General features: G+C 46.7%; 1 long non-coding RNA gene across 3 annotated transcripts; it reads left to right on the top strand.

Annotated features, from left to right (window-relative positions):
- Positions 1-2,949: 2,949 nt before the first annotated feature.
- LOC144099572 (uncharacterized) lies at positions 2,950-9,066 on the top strand. Of its 3 annotated transcripts, XR_013307433.1 has the most exons (5): positions 2,950-3,097; positions 3,499-3,550; positions 4,583-4,676; positions 7,789-7,936; positions 8,831-9,066. It is a non-coding gene; the product is annotated as an uncharacterized LOC144099572 (long non-coding RNA). The 3 variants fall into 3 exon arrangements; XR_013307440.1 differs by lacking the exon at positions 3,499-3,550; XR_013307438.1 differs by lacking the exon at positions 3,499-3,550 and having other exon boundaries at positions 4,580-4,676.
- The last annotated feature ends 1,143 nt before the right edge of the window (positions 9,067-10,209 follow it).

Below are 10,209 nucleotides of genomic sequence, written 5' to 3'. Positions count from 1 at the left end.
GGCCGAAATTCAGTGTCCCAGCCATTCTCAAGCCTCACGAATGGCTGTCCCTGAACCGACGACTCGCCAACAGAACGGAGCAAGAAAACCAGGAAAGGTGCCTCCTGGATGGTATCGACACCATCACGAGGTCAGTCAGTAATAGGAGTACTTCAAACCACCGATCCGATCCCACCGTTAGGGTTGTTGCTTTTTTCAAAGCCAATTCGCTCGAGCTTATGGAGGCAAAGAAAGCGGTTTCGTCATTATTCCGTCAGGCCATTTCAACGAAAAGGCAGTTGAAGCCGTCACCAAGTCTTTTAAGACAGTGGAAGTGAAAATATCTTCAGTGAAGAAAAGTGCCATGTCACTCTGCGAGGAACTTCAACTGCACAGACTAGCCGGCGCCATTGGGAAGGCTGAAGGGAATTGTTTATTGGTTTTTTTCACCGCAAAAACCCACAAGAGCGGCATTCCTTTTCGGACCATCGTTAGCGAAAAGGGCACATGGCAAAAGGAAGTCAGCCTGTTCCTGCTCAAGCACCTCAGGACACTGCAAGATGCGGACCCTTATGCCACTAAGAACTCTGATGAAGTGATAGCCTTTGTTCAGTCTGCGAGGAATATTAAGACCGGTTTCTCAATCGATGTTAAGGATCTTTTCTATTCTATTCCACACCAGCCCCTGTTCACCGCGGTGCGTGATTGTATAGATAGAAATGGTATCACCGCGTTTTAAAATGCCACTGGTTTGAATGTGGACAACTTCATGTCATTACTAGAGCTTTACCTGAATGCCACTTTTATTGAATTTAATGATCGTACCTATCTTCAAAAGCAAGGTATTTGCATAGGCTCTTGCGTGGCCCCGGTTCTTTCTACTATTTTTTTATCGCAAGTTGACCGCTCTTTGAGTGAAACTTTTGACTCAGACCGTATAGCTCATGTCTTCAGATATGTAGATGACTACCTGGTTCTGTTGAAGGAAAGTGACTTTAGTTTTGACGAGGCCGTAGCTGAAGTTTTAGATCCGTTTGGTAGGAAAGGCAAGGGACTCACCTTTACCCATGAAAAGCCAAGCAGTGATAACCAACTGCAGTTTTTAGATATCACCTTAACATTTAACCCTTCACATGTTTGCTGGCGATATTGTCCGCGCGCAAAGAAAGATTTGCTACCATTTCATTCTAATCATTCTAAGACGGTCAAAAGGGCTATCGCTTTACAATGTCTTTCATCGGCACTAACGAAGCCCTGTCACCACGCTGTGTACGCTGGCTTCTTGTCACAGGTCTCAAGGCTGGAAAAGGCAGGCTTCCCTGATTCCCTCATTCTTGCTGTGACGCAGTCCTTGGTCAAAAAATTGAAGGGCAGCAAGCAGAGCAACGCGAAAGACCCAACGAAGTGTTCAAGGCCGGAGGTGGTACCATACGTACACAGAACTTCCCACAACATCAAGAAGGTGGCCAAGAAGTACGGAGTAGAAGTTGTTTTTTCTGCTCCAAGAAAGTTGTCCGGTCTGTGCGCACGCATAAGAAGAAAGGAAAAACGGCAAGAGTGTGGCGTAAAACACCGTAAGCCCCACGTAACCTGCAAAAAAGAAGTTGAGTATGAGTTCCCGCTCACTTGCGGGAAGGTTTACGTTGGGCAAACTGGACGCTGCCTCAACCAGCGCCTTCTGGAGCACAAAAAATCTTTAAAGAAGACAGGCTCCCATCTCCCGGACCATTGCCAAGAATGCACCAAGAAGACTAAGGTCACCTGTTTTCCCTGATTATCGGACTGTAGAGTATTGTTGAGAAGCCGCGATCAGATTGAACGGGAACTGGTGGAAGCCTATTACATCAGAAAAAAAGGAGATAACTGCATCAGTGATTCGTCTGTAATGATTCGCCGCTCTGAAACGGTTTTCTTAGATAGATTTCTGTAATCGCCTACCTTTCGATTTCTTTTGGTGTTTTCTGTTACCCACGTGCTTGTGATTCGCACAGTGGCGCTTGGGTAGGCGAAAGTATATTAACGGTCTACGTCAAATAAAGCCTGTTGATAGTAAGCGCTCGTCCCTGTCTACTTCTATGTCCGTGTGTTTTTGTAGCGCCCCTGTGTCCTCCTGAAAAGATATGAACCAACACGACCAAATACAAGTACTTCTCAGATATTCCTCACCCTTTTAAAGCGAAAGCTATACTACGCCAGCCAGCGCGCCAATTCGGGTCGTCGCGCACTTCAGCCCAATGCCGTATGCCGTGTCCGACGAACGATCTTGAACCGCCATTGCCTAGCAAAGCCGCAGCCGCGCTTCAACAGATGGCGCCGCGTGGATGCCGCTGCCGTCGCCGCTCGCTCCACCAGATGTGCTCCGCTGGAGATGGGGCGAGGAGGTGTCGTCTCGCGGGCGATATATATATATATATATATATATATATATATATATATATATATATATATATATATAGATGCGCTTCGCCTCAGGGTATTGTAGTCGGTATATACAGCGCGAAAGAGACACAGCAGCGACAGAACGAAGCGAGGAAGAGGCGACCCGCTTTACTGACGGCAGAAGAACGCGCCGCACGACTCGAGAAGCGTCGTAACGAAGTTGCGGCTTGAAGTCATGCCATGTTCCGGAGTAACTCAACTGTAGAAGTGACCAGTTTGAGTTCTCTAGAGCGTCGGAATGAGACGCTGGGTAGACGAAGTGGCGAGCAAACGAAGCTTTTGAAAATTAAACAAGGGTTAACTAGAGCTAAACCCGAGATAATTTTTTGTTTATTGTGGGGACTGCCCTGCTGTCCCGTTTCTTGGCTTTCACGCGATGTACCCTGCTGCAACAGCTTCTCCTCGATGCGGGGCGCGCCATATGACTCTCCCTGCGTAAGTTAACCAACCAGAGAGGGCGCTGGCATCGCAACTGGAGAGACTGCTTGCGGCGCGCGCGCGCGGGTACAGCAGGCTCGTTGGCTATGATCGTCGGCGCGAGCGTACGTGTCTCCGCGGCTCCGCTTTTCGCCAGCGGGGCGAGGATGTGACATGGAGTTTTGCTCCCTCATCTAGTGCCGTCTGGCTTCGGAGTATCCCTTGTCCTAGTGTGGGCGAACATTCATTCGTAACTTTGCTGGTGAGTCGGACGATCTCGATTCCTTAGCGTATTTTGTTGCTAGAGGGCGTAATGCTGTTTTAAGAATAAATCCTGTTTAAGTCAGCCAGTGTGCCGTTCGTTTGTTCGCGCAGATCAAGGCTACGTGGTCGGCGTGTGCTCGGTAGCGAATGCAATCGCGGAGTGGGGTCAGGGCGGTTTTGCACTGTGTCAGCCGCGCTTATGTGGGGAGGAACTGTTTATTTTCCCAAATAAAGCCCTCTCAACATGTCTGGCTCTAAAAAGAATTATCTTCCCACTTTTCAAAACAAAATGAAACTCACAGGATCACGCGATCGTTACGAGGGAGCAACGCGCATGTTTATGCGTTTGCTGTGCTGTGAAAAAGCGGACAGAAGGCAGCGTTGAATTAATGGTTACAGCTGTTGCAGCCATCTGTTTCATCTATGGACTTCTTTAGGCACCGTCGTCAAGGTATGTTGGCTTAGGCATTTTTTTAAGATTAGCGTAGTTTTGCGTAGTAGATTTCTCCTTTGATAACACGTCACTGAAGCTTGCTTCGAAGCTCGCACGACTCCCTGAGCGAGCCGGAGGCTTTAACCTTTAAAATATTCGTGACCTGAAAGCGGATATTTGCAGCGTACGCTCATCTAGTCTTTTCTTTCGGCACCCAAGTGTCTCTTTTAGATGTGTTTGCTTTTACGTGTGCATATATGCTTTTGTAGCCTTTAGAATATTTGGTGAATGCGTATCAACTTTCAGCTTGTATTATGCATTTCTTACTTCATTTTTCATATTTCTCAGAGGCAGACAAAAAAGTGGCCATCATTAAATGCTAATGCGGTGGTGCTACGTACATTGTGTATTAAATGGTGCTTACATATACATCCAATATTTGTATTGATTTAAATGAAAAGAGCACAGCTTGTAAACTGAAATAGCAACTTTATGATGCTGCTATTTGCTGTTATATAGGCAGTATCGGGCTTCATTTTGAATTCATATATTCTTTGTATGTAAATTGAGAGGTCATTTCTTGTAAACAGGTAAGTGCAAGACGACCGAACCATGACGCATTCACACGATTGGACAGATTTATTGCACCACCTGTAACGCAAGTACTGTACCTGAAACTTGGCCCATATGTGCTCTCAGATGCTTGAAGTTTTGCGTGAAAGAGGGGGAAAATTTTATTCAACTAGAGCCGAGAAATCGAAAATTAACATCTTGGAGCTTTCCCTGCGACGAACTTTTTGGACGCTGCTTGTAGTGGGGACGTTCTTTGGATTCGTTCGGAAAAAATGAGCACCTCCTCTAGATATTTCATATGTCCCAATGCGTAATTTTTTGGATATGTTAAGAAGGTTTTGTGTTTGTTGGTTGAAACTCTCTTGGACGTCCACAAGACGTCGAAGGAAGCTTGAATGCCTATTTTAATGTCACCTTTTTGTCAAGGGCTGCCTTTGATTTCCTTCATCTTCACTAAAAATGTCATTAACATAGCAGATCCGGTGCACTGCGGGCGAAACCTACAGAGGCTGGAATACTTTGCCCGAAGAGGAATTCAAGCAACCTCGAAAGGGTAGCAGGGCCGAAGCAAGTACGTGTACTTACGCCACTCGACTTTCTTCTTTCCACCAAGGGAGAGTGAACAGCAGCGCCTCGGCTATTTGGTATTTTGTCTGCAGCAGTTGGGATTACTAGGAGTGCGCGGAGAGTACAATCACGAATAAACAATGCGAACGCGGCGCGTAAGCGCGCCGCATTTCTTTTCTTAGCCCAGGTGCTCTTCCTGAACCGAATCGAATACAAATAGGCTAGCTTTCCTGCTGAAATCAATATGAATCGAATATCCGTACGATCGTTTGCTACTTGTGTAAATATACTTACAGTCCGTACAGTCCGAATATTCGCGCGAAGCAGCGAAGCGTTAGCGGCGTCACTTACGTCATTAGGGTGTTTTCGCATAGGGAGATTGTATGGAGTAGAGGGATAGGGGAATAGTGGAGCGCTAGTGCCCATGCGCAGATAAATAACGACTCTCGTGTTGTCCTGCGCATGTGCACCGCTATCCTCCGATCTCCACATTCAGCTATAAGCTATCTATTAAAAATGGCTGTGCTTTAGCTCTGATTTAGCCTGGAGTGACGTGATAGCTACATCTGGCCGAGTGGAACTAGCTCAGTCGAAATGAAAAGTCAGCCTTTCGCCGCTCCGTTTGGCTGGGCGTTCCTTTTTCATCTTCGTCCCACTTGACATGGTGCACAGATGTTTGTTGGAGCTGTTGCGCGCCACTGGCTTTTCAGAAACTGCTCCGCACCACGTGACCAGCGGCCGAACCACGTGATCAACCCACGTGACCAATAGTAACGTGGCCAACGACGCCGCCACGGAGCTCAAGTGCTGCTACGCTGAAGGGTCGAAGAGGTGACATAGTGTAGATATCGCTACAAAAGCAATGCTTATCACGAAGGCGCGTGTAACACGAAGTCGGTGCATTAAATTTGTGACCGTTGTGCCTAAGGAATGGGAAAGTTACTCTTGCTAGCAATGACAAGTGTCAACAAAAAGCGCCAATTTTAATGAGAGGGACGAGGGTATGGGGGAGGGTCTTCAATATGGGGCATTAGGGCAAGGTTTGCATAACATCTCCGACAATCTTGCGTCGCCTATCTTGAAGGCCGTATGTATGGGCATCAAGAACGCCACCAGATCAATGGACCGCATCGCTGCGCTGAACCCTGCTTCCCGCACTGACCGATTGACAGAATGGCCTCCAGGTTTTTAAATAGTCTTTGAAAAAAAAAATCCATGGCGGGCCCTATTCAAACTCTCTGCCAATTATTTAAAAACACTATCCGAAAACAGATTCGATTCGTTTCCTAAAATTTTGAACGTGAACTATTTTTTTTGTTCAGCGAATCGAAAAAAAATTTTGATTCTCTTTTTGAAAATTTTGGTTATTTCCACACCCCTATTAATGACCCATTTTCCAGGCATTTCACCCCAGAGGAATGGAGCATCTGGCGGGAGCAAAGCTTGCGCCTAAAGGAAAACGAAAGTACCCAGTGGCAGTGGGTAGCCAACCCTGCACGTCCCGCATAGGAGGCGGATGCTCACTTCACAACCGATATAGCTTCTGACGCAAACCGTATTTCACGCGAATGTTATGCTGGGCGCGTGACTTTGACTATTACAAATTAACGCGACGCTGACATATCGTTGGCCAGCGGCTAACACGTCGTAGCAACCGGACAACTTGAAGGGCGTCAGTGCGGATGACAACGCGTGCCGCAGGGAGCATAGTTATGTCGGCCAAGGAGCAGAGGGCTTCTTGAACTGCAACGAGAACAGCACAAAAGAACGAAGACGGTTCCGTAAGCTGAAACCAAGAGGTTTTATTCAGAGCAGGTCTGCACGGACAGTAAATAGCTGTTGTTGCTTTGCAGTCTTGTATGCTTGCGTATACGTAGACAACAATGGATCGATCAGCCAACTATCTTGTTCCTAAAATTTCTGGCGAAGCAATGGTGCCGAATTAGCAGATGTGTGGCGGCCATTATTTGTTGGCTTGTTGTCGCTGAGCTGTAGAAACTTTCATGGGGGAAGAACTTGCGTTGGCGGCTGAAGAATGGAGTGTGACGTTGCATAAGTCCTCAGCGCATGCTTGGAGTGCGATAGACTGGTCTTAAGGCTGCGCGCTTCGCGGCGCTGCTGCACCAGCTTATCAATGGTATTAAGCTGCGCATTCTCTTGTAAAGCTAAGACTTCGCATATTGCAACCGAGGTTCGTATGCTCGCCAAACAGGATGCTTCCCAGGTGGGCCAAAGCCAGAGGGGACGTCTGTAAAGGTGGAACAGCTCTCCCGCGAATGCAATTTATGTGTCGATAGGATGATGCAGCGGGGCCTACACGGGTGACAGTACCCGAGGGCACTGTTGAATTTTTCCACGATTCTTCTAGTCGCACATATCGACACAGAAGGATCGAAGTGCTGTGGGATGTCTCCTCTTTTTCCTTCTTTTCCAACCGGAATTAAAACTGCCGAAAAACAATTTGATGTAAGCAAAGAGTCTTATTAAAAGAGGGAGCTTAAACTTGTGGGCAGAAAGTTGAAAAAAGTAAAGGTTTCTTGTTTCCACAAGAGAATTTGTTTCCACAAGAGAATTGTTTCCACAAGAGAATTTAGTCTAAAGCCAGCCGTTTCCGCTTAGGCGCTGGACGTGACGGAGCAAGAAATGATTTTTTCCGCAGCCACAAAATCTTCCACTCTCACATCACATGTATGTGCATTAATATCTAAGTCTCCTGAGACATTCTCTGTTATACAGAATTTGGTTTCGTTGGGAACTCTTGTGTGTTTTCAGATTTCATGAGAAAAATTGTAGACTGAAAAAGAAGACAGCACACGCGCAGCCCTAACATTGGTGCTAGATGCTCGCCTAGAACGTTCTCTCAACCGGTCCTTACTCGAGGTCCGGTTAGAAGTGGATTTGAAGGCCCCCTTTGCGAATTCGGCAATAAGTCTTACTCAGCTTAACGTGCACAGCGCGGTGAAGTGCCTGGACCACTCCAGAGCCTTCGTGTCTGCGGTCAAAACCCAGCGCAAGGTATAAATGGTTTACGCACCGACCACACGTAGGCGAAGCTGTTTTTCGCAATGGGAAGCCATGGTGAGAGAGCAATGTTCTTTACGCCTCCTTTTGCGCAGGACATCGGCTGAGCTCAGCGGGGCGCCATGCGTTTCTCCAGGCATGCGTGCGCCTGGATTTTCAACCGGAACGCGGCTTGCATCGCCGACCTGCGGCCTTCGATCTCCTTTCTCGTCTGGCGCGCCCTCTTCGGGAAGGACACGAGAGGTAAGCGCCGCTTTGCATCTACAGGTCCTTGTTTAAAATGCTGCTAACACAAACGCTGCAATGAATTATGCAGTGACATGGCACTAACGGCCCTAGCACTGTGTTTTATCTCCACCCGGGTCTGATTGAAAATGACCAATTCTCTTGTTATGTGAAGTTAGCTATATATGCTAACTTGTGCCAAAAGTACAGTTGTTTTTGGATTCCACTTGTTAACCGGAACGTACAGTAAGAATTAAAGTAGTAGCTTCAGACTCATTGAATCATAGCCGTGTGAAGCCGTTACTTTTCCTGACGACACTGGTAGCATGTGTGTTAGCTGAGCGGAGGTGCAGAAACGCAATACCACTGATGTCGAGTGCCGTTTGCATTGCTAGCGGCCAGGGTTCAAATGTACTGATTTTAAGACTGCCCCAACTGCGTAATTCTGAATCATATAATGGAAATAATTTTATACGAAGTGAATACCTTTCAAGGCTTTCAGACAGATTACAGCAAACATAATCCTACTTGCGTTAGAGCACCACGCATTTAATCACAACTCTTAACTCACTCACAACTCACGTTGGCCCATTGACGATTATAGTGGTACAGCTGTTTTCTTATTAATCTGTTCCCTCTATGCATGAACATTATTATGTTACTGCTGCAGCATTTCTCATCGTGGATTTTCCGTGCAATGAGGGTCGTTAGCAATATGAGACTAAAGAGCTGGAATGCATTGCATTTTGACCTACCTACTGCAGTATAAGGCATATTGCTTCTGTGCAACCTGCATTTGAAACATTTTGTGCGCTACGCTAAGCACCTGGACCGCCTCACGACAGTGAGAAATATGTGCACGCTTCTTCAGGCATGAAGGAGCCCGGAAAAAAAGCATCGGGAATATATTAGCCTGCGCAGGTGACTCTGTGGCTACCGCCGTCATAGTCCGGTACCTTCGCGAGCAGTTGGTCCTCGAGGCGCAGTTCGCGCACTTCAAAGAGGAACTGATGCGAGCTGCAGACGCCGATTGCGGTGACATATTTCAGAAGAATTCGTGGGCAAGGCCTTGCGCAAAGAATCGCGGTCATCCTCCACGGCAGCCAACGATCACCCAATTGCACGCAGCGGCCGCCGGAGGGTGCGGAAGCCGAGTGAGTGATTGCAATGACTAATACACAGTGACGCGTACGTTTTTTTGAAGATTTTGCACTGCAAAGAAATTTGGGAAGCACCTCACCTGATGAAACGCATTAAATTAATTCCATTCCTTTCAAGAAATTCTTGGCACTGTGGGCTTTAACGCGGAAAGACTTAACCTTCATCCACAAGCTCGCTTGCATGTATTTCCCACTGAGGTAACTAGCGTTTTTCTTCGACTACAATGCTTCAAGAAAGCGGGTACCCCTGTTTAGATGATCGTTGCATTTACTGTTAGCCTGTTGAAGAAATGTTGGAGATTAGGGAGGACCCATGGCAACTACTATTATTTAGGAAAAAAAATGTGCTGTGGAACTGAGCCCATTGGCTCTTAGAAAGTCTGAGAAGCGTAGCAGAAATGTTCGTCGTACTTGGCCTTCACGGACCCTGTAATCCGCCAAACGCTTGCTGCCTTTATAGCCGGAGTACGGCTAGCAGGACGATGACACCTCTTTGCAGCACGGAGCGCATTGCCAGGCTTGGTGAGTCAGCCGTCGCACAGGTGTTCGGGACCCCTGAAAAACTCAGCGTAAAAGGTGATTTGGTTAACGTCCGAATATTTTTTTACATACTGAGAGAGATACATCGATGCCTCTGTGGAAGTAGATTGTACAGGAAGGCAGAAATTATGTACCTTATTTGAATCCATAATTGCACAAATACCTTCAGGTATCTAATGAACTATGGGGCACGGTTATACTGCGCAATTGAATGCCCTCAACGTGAAATGTGAGCCCTGATTTAAATTTTTTCTTCGTGAATGTGGTTAAAATTATCTAACTTTAAATATATGCATCTGAAAGCTTCTTCAGTTGACTTTCGCTAATTCATTATTTATAATATTGCGTCCCTTGCATTTATTATAGAATATAGACGAAATTCGTGCACTTGTTGATGTACAAGATGCTAACATCGTTTTGTCGACAATGTCACACACAGAGATGCAATTTTAGAAATACCACAATGCGAGAAAGCCAACCTAAAAAGCTCTGAGATGCGCATTTTTGACGTCTGATATTTAGAACCACTATGCGATTAAAGCCGCCACGGTGGCTCAGTGGTTATGGCGCTCGTCTACTGGCCTGAAAGAT

This window comes from Amblyomma americanum, chromosome 1, assembly GCF_052857255.1.
Source record: "Amblyomma americanum isolate KBUSLIRL-KWMA chromosome 1, ASM5285725v1, whole genome shotgun sequence".
NCBI lineage: Eukaryota > Metazoa > Arthropoda > Arachnida > Ixodida > Ixodidae > Amblyomma > Amblyomma americanum.
Note: the sequence above shows the minus strand (reverse complement) of the source record. Positions and strands in the feature narration are given on the sequence as shown.